Genomic DNA, 13,063 nt, shown 5'->3' with positions numbered 1-13,063 from the left:
CGTGAGCAAAATCTAAAAACCGACGTATAACCGATTCTGTGCGTCGTATAAACGATATATTTTTACATTAAAATGAATAGGAATGATTTGGGACCACACTAAAACGTCGTATAAATGTAAACGTCGTATAAGTGATCGTCGTATAAACGATGCTCCACTGTATNATTAAAATTGCAATTGATGCACCTTTATCTTGTAATTTTTTTCTTTAATAGTCAGGCACTTTCGCTTCGACATTTTGCAGCCGTAAGAAAAGCAACAAGCAGCACTCTGATCAGCAATCTTAAAACAGGAGCTCTACCGAGTGAACAACGAGAAAGTTGAAAGTTTTTCTAGAAAGGAAGTGAACAGTGGGGGTGGAGATAATAGGACATGTCAATAAGGGACCAGGGACCACACACTTTGATGACCCATTCCTTTTATCTTCTCTGCTCATTTCCTATTCAAGGAATTTGACCCTTTCCCCCCTTTTCTAGTGGGATTGCATTTCCTGTATGAAATGCAAACAAAAAGGGAAAGGAATTTTACTGCTTTCTCTAAAAGTTAAGGGGATGCGAAAATCAGTTCAAGGTTATTTCCCCCATAAAATGCGTTAACTAGTTAATAATTTTCTCAAATATTTTGGGAAATGGGGAAAGTAGATCCAAAAAAAAAATTCGTTAAATAGAAAATTCCCTTCGCTATTTAGAAGTTATTTAACGAAGAAATTTCCAAAATGTTCTTGGTTCCACGAAAAAATTCGCAAAATAGAGAAATTCGTAAAATGGAAGTTCGTTAAATAGAAGTCCGACTGTATATGATTTTTCCTGCCGAAGTCTCATCAATAATTGTAAAAATGTGTGCATCTCTGTGTAAATAACATTGGATAAATTAAAAAAATAGAGTAGGTATTAGTTATTTTTTTCTAAATGAATAGTAATATTAAATATATATTCCATTTTGTTGATTCTGTAATATAAGTTATACAATTTAAAAAAAAAAATAGTTTTTAACCTTTACCGTTTAAAAAGTTTCCCGTTTAATAAGTCATTTCTTTCCATTCCCTTAAAAAACTTCTTAAGCGGGTTCCACTATATTTAAAAAAATTAACTAATTTTGAAGTGTAAATACAATGAGTATTAAAACTAAATATTTTGTCGGAAGTAAATTATTACATAGTCCCCTCATTCATAATATTCAACAAATCTGAGGTAATTGAAATTTAATTTCAGTTGTTTGTAAATAAAATTATAAAGAGATGAATTCAAGTTTTTTTTTTGGATAACAAATCTGAATTATTTTACATTAACTAGATCTTTGCAGCATTTAAAATATTAAAAACCCATCACTTCATACTTTATTAAAATCTTGTCTCTAAATATTAAGTTATCTCATAAGACCACTTAAGAGCACTGGAATCTTAAAAAGTAACAATACAATAATTAATAATACGTAATAAGCAAAAAAAGTAATAAAGTACAATAAAAGTTTAAAAAAATTTTATGCAATTGGTGGACGATCCCTCATGTAAAATATTATTTCTGAAATTCCAAATTCTTAAATTTAATGATTAAAAAAGAGATAGAAATTTTGGAGTGATAAAGCTTTCAGGATTCTTCACTGCTCTGGGAACCCACATAAAAATACACAAGTAGTGAATAATCCACAAGTCCAGTTTAAAGATTATGATTCTAATCTATAAATAGAATATCTGAAGAAGGCCATTAGCTTGTCAGTGAATAAGACGAATGCGCGTCGCCAACAATGAAATTAATAAGAGAAATAATATTTTCTATCGCTATTAGGGGGGAAAATTGACAATGTTTGGTTGATCCCCGTAATCGGCGAAAATTCTAGAGATTTATTGGTTTGATTTCAGTCAGAGGGCGGAAAATGAAGCCTGAAATTTAGAATTTCTCGCAAAATGCTACAGAGTTGCACGAGAGGCAAAGATCCTTCCCACTGATTCCAGCTCAGTATACCCACATGCGGGTCAGCATGTGCGTATTTGTTCTCCTCTATTTTTTTTTTTAAGAGTCCAGCGCTCACTACCATATAGGACCACATGAAGTAGGAGTGTTTTCTATATGTTAATTTTTGTCTTTTGTTTAAGAAATTTACTTTTAATAAAATAAATGAAATACTAGCGATTTTTATTTCGTGATTAAACATAAATATAAGTGGGTGCTTAAAATACTGTATGTTACTTAAGTACTGAGGGTCACTTGTAGTAACAATGGTGTGTGTAAATTATTTTAATGTTATTCCTAAAACTTAGTTATTGTTCAATTTACTTGCTTACAGTCAACACCTAATGACTCTTCATGCAGACTTGAACCAAAGATTTGAAGAAATTATTCACTTGGATATTCCCGACTGAGTATTGAAACCTGTTGTGCAAGGACAAACTCAGATCCCAAACACAGATGAATCTATAATAATACAGGAGCAGCTTATTGAAATATCCACTAAGGAGGAACCTATGTTTGAACAAGGATATGGGTGGCACAAATTCTGGTTGCAAAAACAGATCCCAATTTTATATCCTGCATTATGGGTCAATGGCGTAAATAATGTTAGATATATAAATGCTGAAAGAGTTTTTATAATTTGATAGATTGCAAAATGAAATAAAAAAGTAAGGTTACGATCTTCGCCAGTTCTGTCTAAGATAAAGTAGTATTCTCATGGATTCAATTTACGTCGGTGACGCCATGGTCTTCAAGGCTCGATTTCATTAATTAATTAAAATTAATGAAATCGAACGTAATGTCTGACGACCATCTTCTGACTGTTATTGTAATTATTAATTTTAAACTATATCATCTGTATCAATAAGGTTTGTAAATTAAACGCATATAAGAATTTAACATAATAAGGTAATTTCAAGGTAAAAACTTAATTAGAAATTCTAATTCTCGTTCAGGATTTTATGTGATTATTAAAAAAACTTTTTATACATTGATATTTCAAGCACACATAAAACATACTTGTGAAATATTTTTTTAAGAAATAAATTAATTTCATGGGTCATGAGCAGTAAAGAATAGTTAAAGCATCCAATAGTAGAAGACAGAGCCAACAATCCAGAAATAATAGACAATGATAGGGGAGATAAGGGGGACACAATTTGAGGTTAGCTAACTTTTCATGTGTTATTATAATTTTTTTTAGAAAATAAAAATTACTCCTCTAGAAAAATGACATAACATTATGGTGAGTAATACAAAGGAAGATCCGATTGATTAGTCAAACCTATAATTAAGAGACTCATTAAATCAACAACTATATGATTCTGCGGATCAATGAACAAACGACCGAATCAATCAGAAAACAATGGTAAATGAATGGATTACGGATTAATCTTTGATAGAGAAAATGAATGAGTCATTAAATCAATAAATGAGAGAAAATTGGATTGATGATATGATAAATAAAATAACACAAAACCTACCATTTATTGATTTACAAAATAATTTATAGACTGCTTTAATCTCTGATTATTTATTAACTTTAACAATTGACTGTAGATTCATTTAACTGGTTATTCATCTACGAGCTAATCGGCATAGTAAAAACATATATATTAAGGGCAGTCATCATAAAGCACCCACTGTAAAATTGTCAGTTTTTAGCAATCTAATACTTCAGTAGGTAAGACTATTAAAAATGTAGATAATTTTTATTAAAAAAAAGAAAATCAACAATTTGATTTTAACAAGCATAGCTGTAAAAATATTACAGATAGTAGTAGTTTTAACTTATGTATAATATTATGAATAAGGAGAGGTTAAAAAATATAACTTAAGAGGTTGCAGTGGTAAGTAGGAAAATATTTGGAATATATATATATATATATATTACAAAATTCTATAATATCAAACCCGGTAGGCTGACCACCAACAGTGCCCATAGTAGTTTATGATCTGCAACAATGGCTCAAGAGACAGAGCATGCATCACGATGATGAAGTAACCGAGGCTTAAATCCCTGTTATCAATTACGCTGGTCATGACAAATGCTGCCTGCTGACACGCACTGGTCATAACGCTGAGGTAAAATATCATCATAGGTAGACGAATCATGGATGAGGATGAGAATTTATTTGATAAGTAATATGCGACATTAATTTGTTTTAATAGAACTATTGCTAATTTTTTAATATTTAATTGCAAAAATTTTTTTGTCTCAATAAACAGTGTCGGTCTTATGAGATAGAATAAATGCTTAGTCTTAAAATGTATTTTGCCAAACAATAATTCGCATCTTTAAAAAAAGAAGAAAAAAAATCAAAAATTCTTTAATTTATTCATTGAAAAGATTTTTTTTTCTTCATAAATTTCACATTAGGAGTGTTCAATTTTGAAGTATCTATTAATATTTGCTTCTTTAAGAAAAACTGAATTCACCTTAGACCTTGTTGCATACATGTTAATATATGAAAAATATTTTTCTTTATATTAATATTAGTTAAGCAGTTTCCATTTTTAAAATAATGGGAAAGCAACTCCCTTTTTTGTTATGGAATTAATCCAACAAGAACGCCATGAAATCTGCCCCCACTCCTGATGCCCCATCAAAAAACTTCTGGCAAACACTTGCAGGAATCTCGCCAAATTTTGTAGTAAATCGCGAAATTATCCCTGCAGCAGATTAGCGCTCAGAAAATATTTATTTTATTAAAAATTACATTATCCGTTTGAAATTATCGCCTCCCACAATAAAATATTAAAAGCAGATGTCTTCAGAAATCGTGACGGTAAATTGCATCATAAAGAGCAGGAGATATGTTTTCTTTCCCCCATTTCTATTGAAAACACCATTCATTAACTTATATTAAACGATAAATAAAATATGAGTGTTTAATACAGAATTCAGAAAATACTTAATAAATTACACATTAGGAACACTCACTTACCCTTGTTTTTGTAGAACCCCCTAATGTTCATCATCACAAGAGGAACTTGTGTCTGTACCATGAACCCCTACCAAAGAACTTATACGCTTCGCGTAAAGAAGGGAAACTTCCTATGTTAAATCGTAACGATCTTTCCCCCAACTTGGGCACTGAAGGTGTAATGCAGGAAAGCTACCATCAAGAGCGATTGAAGAACGGATGCAGATCATTTGACTTTCACCCAATGCACTCATATTTTTATAATCGGATTCGATTTTTCTTTTAATTTTTTTTTCAGTTCACAAATTTAGAAGAATTATAAATTTTAAAGTAGTAAATATTTATTTAACTAAAGTAATTTTTATTAAAAAATAAAAATTCATTAAAACTTTAAAAAAATTGGGTAAAATTCATTTCCCCTTGAAAAAAAAAAACTTTTTCGATTTGTTAATTATTCCACGTGTATAAGAAATGTGCTATATATATAAAAAAAATTCATATGAGAAGTTTATATAATATATTTTATGATAGTTTATATATATGATAGTTTATATATAATAGTTTATATATAAGATAGTTCATAAAATAAAGTTTATATAAGATAAGAAAATTTATATAAATATATAAGAAATGTGCTATATATATATATAAAATTTTTTAATTATATATACTTAGAGTTTTAAAAAAATAAACAAGACACTTGTTGCGGAATTTGTTTTATCTTTATTAAACTTATCTAAAAATAATTCTTTTTTCAATAAAATAAAAATCACAAAAAAAAATTGCATACATTTTATACAATAAATAAATATTTGAGCAAGTTTCTGAAATAAAATAACATAAGAGTAAAAAGATGCAATATTGGTTCATTGGAATTACACTATAGGAACAAGTCTGCATTTTTTCTGATACATAATCTTCAATTTTAGAATGCCTTGAACACAATCTACATCTGTTGTGTAGTCAGTCTGTCAGTATCAACATTCTGTAACGATACAATTTCGCAGCCCTCTAACCATTTCTTGCACCTAATGTTATAAAAAAAAAATGTACTAAAATCACACAGTAAGATTGAAGTGCTAATATGACATAAGAATGCTGTCTAATTCGACAACGGTACTTAAAATGTATGGCATTAATAAATTATATGTATCATTTTTCTTAAGTATTAATGTTTTATTAAGTAGTTTTAAAAAAGCAGGCATTGTTTGAAGAAAATATTTAGAAAGGAAATTTAATAACAAAACAATTCATTGGGGAATTAAATAACAGAATCAATTGAATTTATGTTTTACTGGCAGTATCATCTTCATAGCATGCAGGGGCCCCGGGCACAAAAATACTTTAGACCTATAATGTGTCGTAATGTTTAAAAACAAACTAAAAAACTTCACATACAAAAAATAAATCATTTTCAAGATACAGTCCCTGGCCAAATTATTAGACGCACTATAAGATTCTATGTAAAATCTTAATTATCAGGTGATACTATACAGCTTTATTATTTTTACTTAGCTGAAACCGGTTTGCACTTCTTTGAGTTAGTGTATCAATTGGTTAACATTGTAATGAAATATGTTAAAAATAAATAAAAATAGGAGGTGTATAAAAAATCTCCTGAATAAAAATCCATTTGTATGTTTAATTATAAAAGTATAGTATATAAACTCGTGCAAATCATGTCATTATTAAAAAACTACAGTGCGCCTATTAAATGATCTAATTATAATATAATAATATAGTACCTGATACAATAAATAATCTGTATTTTAATAACATTTGGTCAAATTTATATTATATACCACCTAATTTAACCAATTGATACACAAACGTAAACAAGTACAAACCGGTTTCAGTCATGCAAAAACAATAAAGCTGTATAGTATCACCTGAGTAATTAAGATTTTACATAGAATTTTATAGTGCGTCTAATAATTTGGCCAGGGACTGTTGCAATAATTTTAACTCATTTTGATTACCCCCAAAACTCAAATAAAGCCCTTTTAATCTATGTATAATTTAAAAAAAATTGATATGCTAACCAGTTGTAATCCACATATAATAATTTTAAAAACCATGAAAGTCAATTAAAATAACTAAAATAAACATAAAAAGGTATAACAATAATCAACAATATATATATATATATATATATATGTATATATTTGTACACAATGTGTTCTATTTTTGTTTCACTTTTTTGAGTGCTCTTCACAATATTGTATCGATATATTTTGCTTTAGTTATATGGATGCAAGATTCGAAAGCACTCCTTTTTGCTGATATAATGGAGTGAACTGATGAAGAGATTATATATTTTAATGATTTTGGATAGTTGACAATTNAACAGTTATTAAAACATCTTACAATGCCCAGGTACCTAAAATTTCATGAGGGCCTAAAGTTTTCATTATAACGAAGAAAAATAATTTTCGGTTGACTTTTTAAGTTTTCTTGGTGATAAACTATTCCAATTATTGGTGTTTGATAAGCAATCACTATTTGCAGAAAAAAATGCATACTCCATAAAAAAAAAAATTTTTTTAAATATATAAGATAATGTTTTTATTCTTAAATTCTTCCTCTTAATGCAATTTTTAAAAAAAGTAATATTCTCTAGGTTCCCCTGAGAAAATGAGGTCCCCGGGTATTGCCCTAGTGTGCCGATAGATAAAGACGGAAATGTTTATTGGACATTTAGAGCCAACAGACAAAAAAATATATATCTAATATAAACTACTCTATACATATTATATGAATAAAAAAGTAGCACTTTTTACACTTAACACTATTTAAATAATTTCATATATGTAATGAAATTTCAAAAATTTAAACTATCAGATTTATAGATCTTTTCTTGAAAAACATTTATTTAAATTTGTATTTAGTTATATATGTTACCGGCAAAGTATGAAATCCGGCATTGTATAGAATGACTAGGCATTCTATAGAATGCCTAAAATTAGCCGGTAAAGTATGAAATGATTTATATTTCACACATTGCCTAGGCATTCTATAGAATGCCAAATAAGAAACCGGCAAAGTATGAAATACATCTCCGATTCGTCAAAATGTTATTCAAAAATGACAAATTCAAAACGTCATCCGATTTTATATCAATTTATTCGTGGATATAATTACATTTATTCGTTATTTTAATACTTACTGACAATAGATTACATTTATTCGATATTTTAATACTTACTGACAATTGATTAGAAGAAACATCACTGTTTGGAGTATCGGGCAAATATACACCGGGCAATGGCACTTGACCTTAAAAAAATATCAGTGTAGGGTAAACCGGGCAAATGTATACCGGGCAATGGCACTGAACCTTTAAAAAACATCAGTGTAGGGTATCCCGGGCAGAGGCACTAGACCTAGTATATATTTCGGACATTTACCAAAGGCCTAGTCATACTAGGTCTAGTTAAGTGCCTTTGCCCGGTATATCCTACACTGATGGTTTTTAAGGTTCAATGCCATTGCCCGGTATACCCTACACTGATGTTTTTGTAAGATCAAGTGCCACTGCCCGGTATATCCTACACTGATGTTTTTTTTAAGGTTCAGTGCCACTGCCCGGTATACATTTGCCCGGTATACTCTACACTGATGTTTTTTTAAGATCAAGTGCCACTGCCCGGTTATATTTGCCTGATACTCCAAAAACAGAGTGTTTCTTCTAATCTATCGTCAGTAAGTATTAAAATATCGGATGTATATGAAATCGGATGTAATAAATATTTCCGACATTCACCAAAGCGAAAGTCAACAATCACTGATTTCGCTCATTCACAGTAACATGCACATCATTTACATAATAGCCTCATCAGGACGTTTATTTCATACTTTGCCTAAATAGCATCCGGCATTGTATAGAATGCCTAGGCATTCTACACAATGTCTAGGCAAAGTATGTAATACTTCTCACATTTCACACTTTACCTAAAAACGTCAGGCATTCTATACAATGCCTAGTCAATCTATACAATGCCGGCGTTTCATACTTTGCCGGTAACATGTACATAAATTTTATTTGTAAATATTTATTTCCGACCGAAAAGGGTAAACGCACTTATAGAATTATACAGAATTTGAAAACCAAATAAAATTAAATTAAAACCAGACACACATATAGTTACAATTCGAAGTCAGTCTAATCTAATAAGTTCATATAACAAATCATTGAAAAATAATAAACTGAAATCTTCGAAAATGCTTAACTTTACTTACATTTCGATATTTTGAGGAAAGCGAAACTATTTTAAATTTGGATAACCCGCTCTGTTTACATCGCAATAAGCACATCTACCATAATTCTTTGCTTTGCACACAGAAGAATCACTGAAAAGTATTGGATTGGAGAAAAAAAGAGGATTGCAATTTTTATTAAAACCGAAAACAAGGTGAAAAAAATCAATCGAAGATATGTTATACAAAGCGCGCTTACTTGTTAGGGATAATTGTCAAATAATCGTCCGCCATTGATTGATTTCTCATCTCTCCAAATTCTCCTCCCAAAACTAAGGAAGATATTGCGCATGCGTTGCTGGAAACAAATTTCTCCGCAGTACACGAAGCGCTGGCATTGTGCCAGATTTTGTTTGTGCACAAGTTTCCCATCTTCACATTTACATAATCTCTGGCCAAACTAATTCTATCGCCAAGAGCTTGGATGCTCGATTTTTGAGCTTGAGAGGAAATGGCGAAACGTTTGAGCTGGAATGATGTTATAAATATGCTTAGGATACATATTTTGCAATATTTTTTTCCATGTAAAGAGATTTCTAGGTACTGGACATTAGTATTGCACCGCTTGCTGATAAACTAGCTCTTGGAGTCAACATTTTTACTTGCTAGCCATACATTGCAGCTACGTCACTACTGAAATCAGTAATATTGCAGGTATCATTTTCGTCACTTTTCGTAGCATTAGTGTTTTTATTTAAAGCAAAAAATTTTGTTGTTAATTATAAAGATTATTATTTATGTCTGTGTACTGAATATTATTTAAAAGGAAATATGAATGACAAATAAGTTATGACTTTCATAAAACAAGGTTGAATGGAAACCACTTTTTTGTTTCTTATGAGTAAAAGGTTAAATTAATAACATTTTGCACCGTGATTTCGAAGTAACCATTAAAATTATCAACTTTCCTTTTTTGAATATGCTTAAATGGTATTAAAATAAAAAATATTAATTCACATTTTATTATATTATTGGTTTTAAAAATTAGATTACATGTTTTAAAGTTGTCTGTTTATATATTTTACTAGTGAGCTGCGCCCCCTGCTCGCTAACGCTCGCCAACCCCCGAAAATTGCTACGCAATCTTATATAGTTTGCTTCGCAAACCAAGCTCGCTTCGCTCGCTACTAACTTAGGTACATTGCAAATGCACAAAATTCTAAGAATTCAAAACAATCACTCATATTCTTATAACAACTTTTTTTCAAAAAAAATGGCATCTTTTTAATAAATACTAAGTCATTAAAATAAATTTGAATTCAAATAAATGACATGTAATTCGTTAAACCTATTAGAAATGTGCTGTAGTATAAAATCTTAAGATAAAATTTCTAAAACTGATATCTCTTTAAAAAGGCTAAAATTTTGGCTATAATTAAATCTATTAAAAATTGAAATAAGTGAATTGCAATGGGAAAACCTGCATAAACAAATAAATTTTAGTAAAACAAATAAATTCGTGATATATCAAAAATTGTTAAACAAATTCGTAATATTTAAATTCGTGAAAAAAAAAACGCTTTCGACAAAATACTAAAATAGAGATCTATCGACAAAGACTTCTCACTTCTGCCAGCTTATGCTCTCCCTGGTTATTTCAGTTTCCGTTTTTAAAAGCGCTATATGTTGAGCCACCTGAGCTAGATTTAGCATGTGACGTTTTAAGCGGCAGTCATTGGTCGATTTTCTAGCGTTGCCATTCGGGGAGTTGTATTGAGGCTTTTTTTTATGCCGTGTAAGAGAAATATATATATAGATTATTTGTTTGGTGCTGCTATGATTACATTACTACTATAAATGATATTTCTAAAATTTAGAATAATATTGAAAAGCACAAGTTGTATTGTAACACAAACTGTGCTTCGTGTTTTGTATATTCAGTTGCAACGCTTTTAGTTTTATTCTAGGTTGTTATGATCAGTTACAAGTGGAAATAAGGCTCCTGCATTGACTGAATTTTTAACAGTTCTGGCCTGAGTATTGTCACGACTGCCAGGCCAGTCTTGTTGAAAATCCAGTTTTGGTCCCACAGTACAGAAATAGATATTTCTAGGTAACCCAAATGAATGTTATGAAGAAAGCTAATTGGATTAGTATACATTTTAACTACTTGAAAGTAATGTTGATTAATGTTGATTTGAACATTTTAATTTGTTTTAATGATATAGTTAATAGTACTTGGGTAAATTAGAGTTAATAAAGTATATAGTAGTATTTTTTTATATTTTGATTGAGTAACTCAACACCTTAGTACATTATCTCTCTCTTCTAATAATGTTTTTAAAAAATTTAAATTGCAGAATATAGAAGTGATGGAAATATAAATATTATTATATTATAAACTTAATAACTAGAGTTGATTTGTTATAAAAAGCTATGAAAAGAACCAATTGGTTCTTTTTTTCGGGTTTACCCTGGTAATTATTGAACAACCCTTATCTCAGTGTAAAATCATGGAGATCTAGTCTAATGGCTCTGTCTTCCTCTACCCTTGTAATGGCTCTGTTATTGCAATATAAATAGTATTTTAGAATGTTTTGTTTAATTTTATTACCTAAAGTTTCTTATCATTAAAAAAATAAATACCAGCACTTTTGATGGCTTTAAAGTGCAAAATACAGGTAAAGATTTTAGGTTTATTACAAACTAGCATGCAATGATCTTTATGCAGAGTTTCGTAGCAATGTATTTATTTATATAAATATTAGGCGTGCAACATTCATTTTTACGAGGGTCTATTTTTTTCTCGCAAATCTGTATTAAAATTTTTTGATTAATTTAATAAGATTAAATCCTTTTTTTTAATGAGTATTTGAGTTTCAATGAATAATGAGTTTCAAACATGATTGTTCTAAACTGTTGTTAAAATTTTGTCATTTCATTTTTAAATGCCTGTCATATTTACATCTTGTAAACTGAAGCTTTCAAAAGTTAAATAGGTGTCTAGTAAATATTTAGAATTATGAATGGAATGGATGAATGAAGGAACTGTATGACTGTCAGTCACATCAAAAAGTATTACTTTTGATATTTTATTTAACTGCTTTTAAAGAGCTCCTATAAAAGGAGAATTTTACATTTTGTTCATAGACAAAAAATTTTATTTATTTAATTTGTACAATGTGTGTCTAAATTGTTTTCATTTTATAATAAATGATTTTTCTACTGACTTAGTCTCTCTCTCTCTTTTTTTTTCTTTGTGTTTTCTAAACAAATGCAAATCCATTTCGGGCAAATCCGTGGCTAAAATTATCTACTATTAATTTATACAATTTTTCCATGTGCAAATCCATTTCGGGCAAATCCGTGGCTAAAACTATCTACTAAAGAGTTTTTCTTTGTTAATTTTTCCATGTGCAAATCCGTGTTAAAATTATCTATTAAAAATTTTTTTCTTTGATAATTTAAATAATTTTTCTATGTGCTAATCCAAATTGTGCAAATCCGCGACTAAAATTATTTGCAAAACAGGCAATTTATGTTTCTCTTTTCTTTTTTATATTTTTTCTTAAATAAATGTCTATCTTTTAAAATTATTTATGATCAATTTTTAAAATTATCCAGTATAATATTACCTTGCGCACATCCATTTCGGGCCCATCCTTGGTAACTAACAAATCAAAGCTCAGAATAACAAATCACTTCAGCAGTGCAGTAAGAACGACACTTTAAAACCCTCTTGTTACACTCAATTTGCGCTTTTGTTTTCATATTTTGTAATCTGGCAATCTTTCTGCGAAAACATTTTTAAATCATTCTTGAAATGTTTTCTGTCCTTGTAAGTTGATCTGATTTTGCTACTCGCTTTATAGTCCCTTTTAAATGTTTTTTTATTTTATTTTCTGTTTTTTCATGCTATTTTTACTTTTTGTGATCTTTTTTATTTGTTGTTATTTTAGTATATAAAAAAAAATTTTGAGTGCTCCTCAC

This window comes from Parasteatoda tepidariorum, chromosome 6 (genome assembly GCF_043381705.1).
Source record: "Parasteatoda tepidariorum isolate YZ-2023 chromosome 6, CAS_Ptep_4.0, whole genome shotgun sequence".
Lineage (NCBI taxonomy): Eukaryota > Metazoa > Arthropoda > Arachnida > Araneae > Theridiidae > Parasteatoda > Parasteatoda tepidariorum.
Note: the sequence above shows the minus strand (reverse complement) of the source record.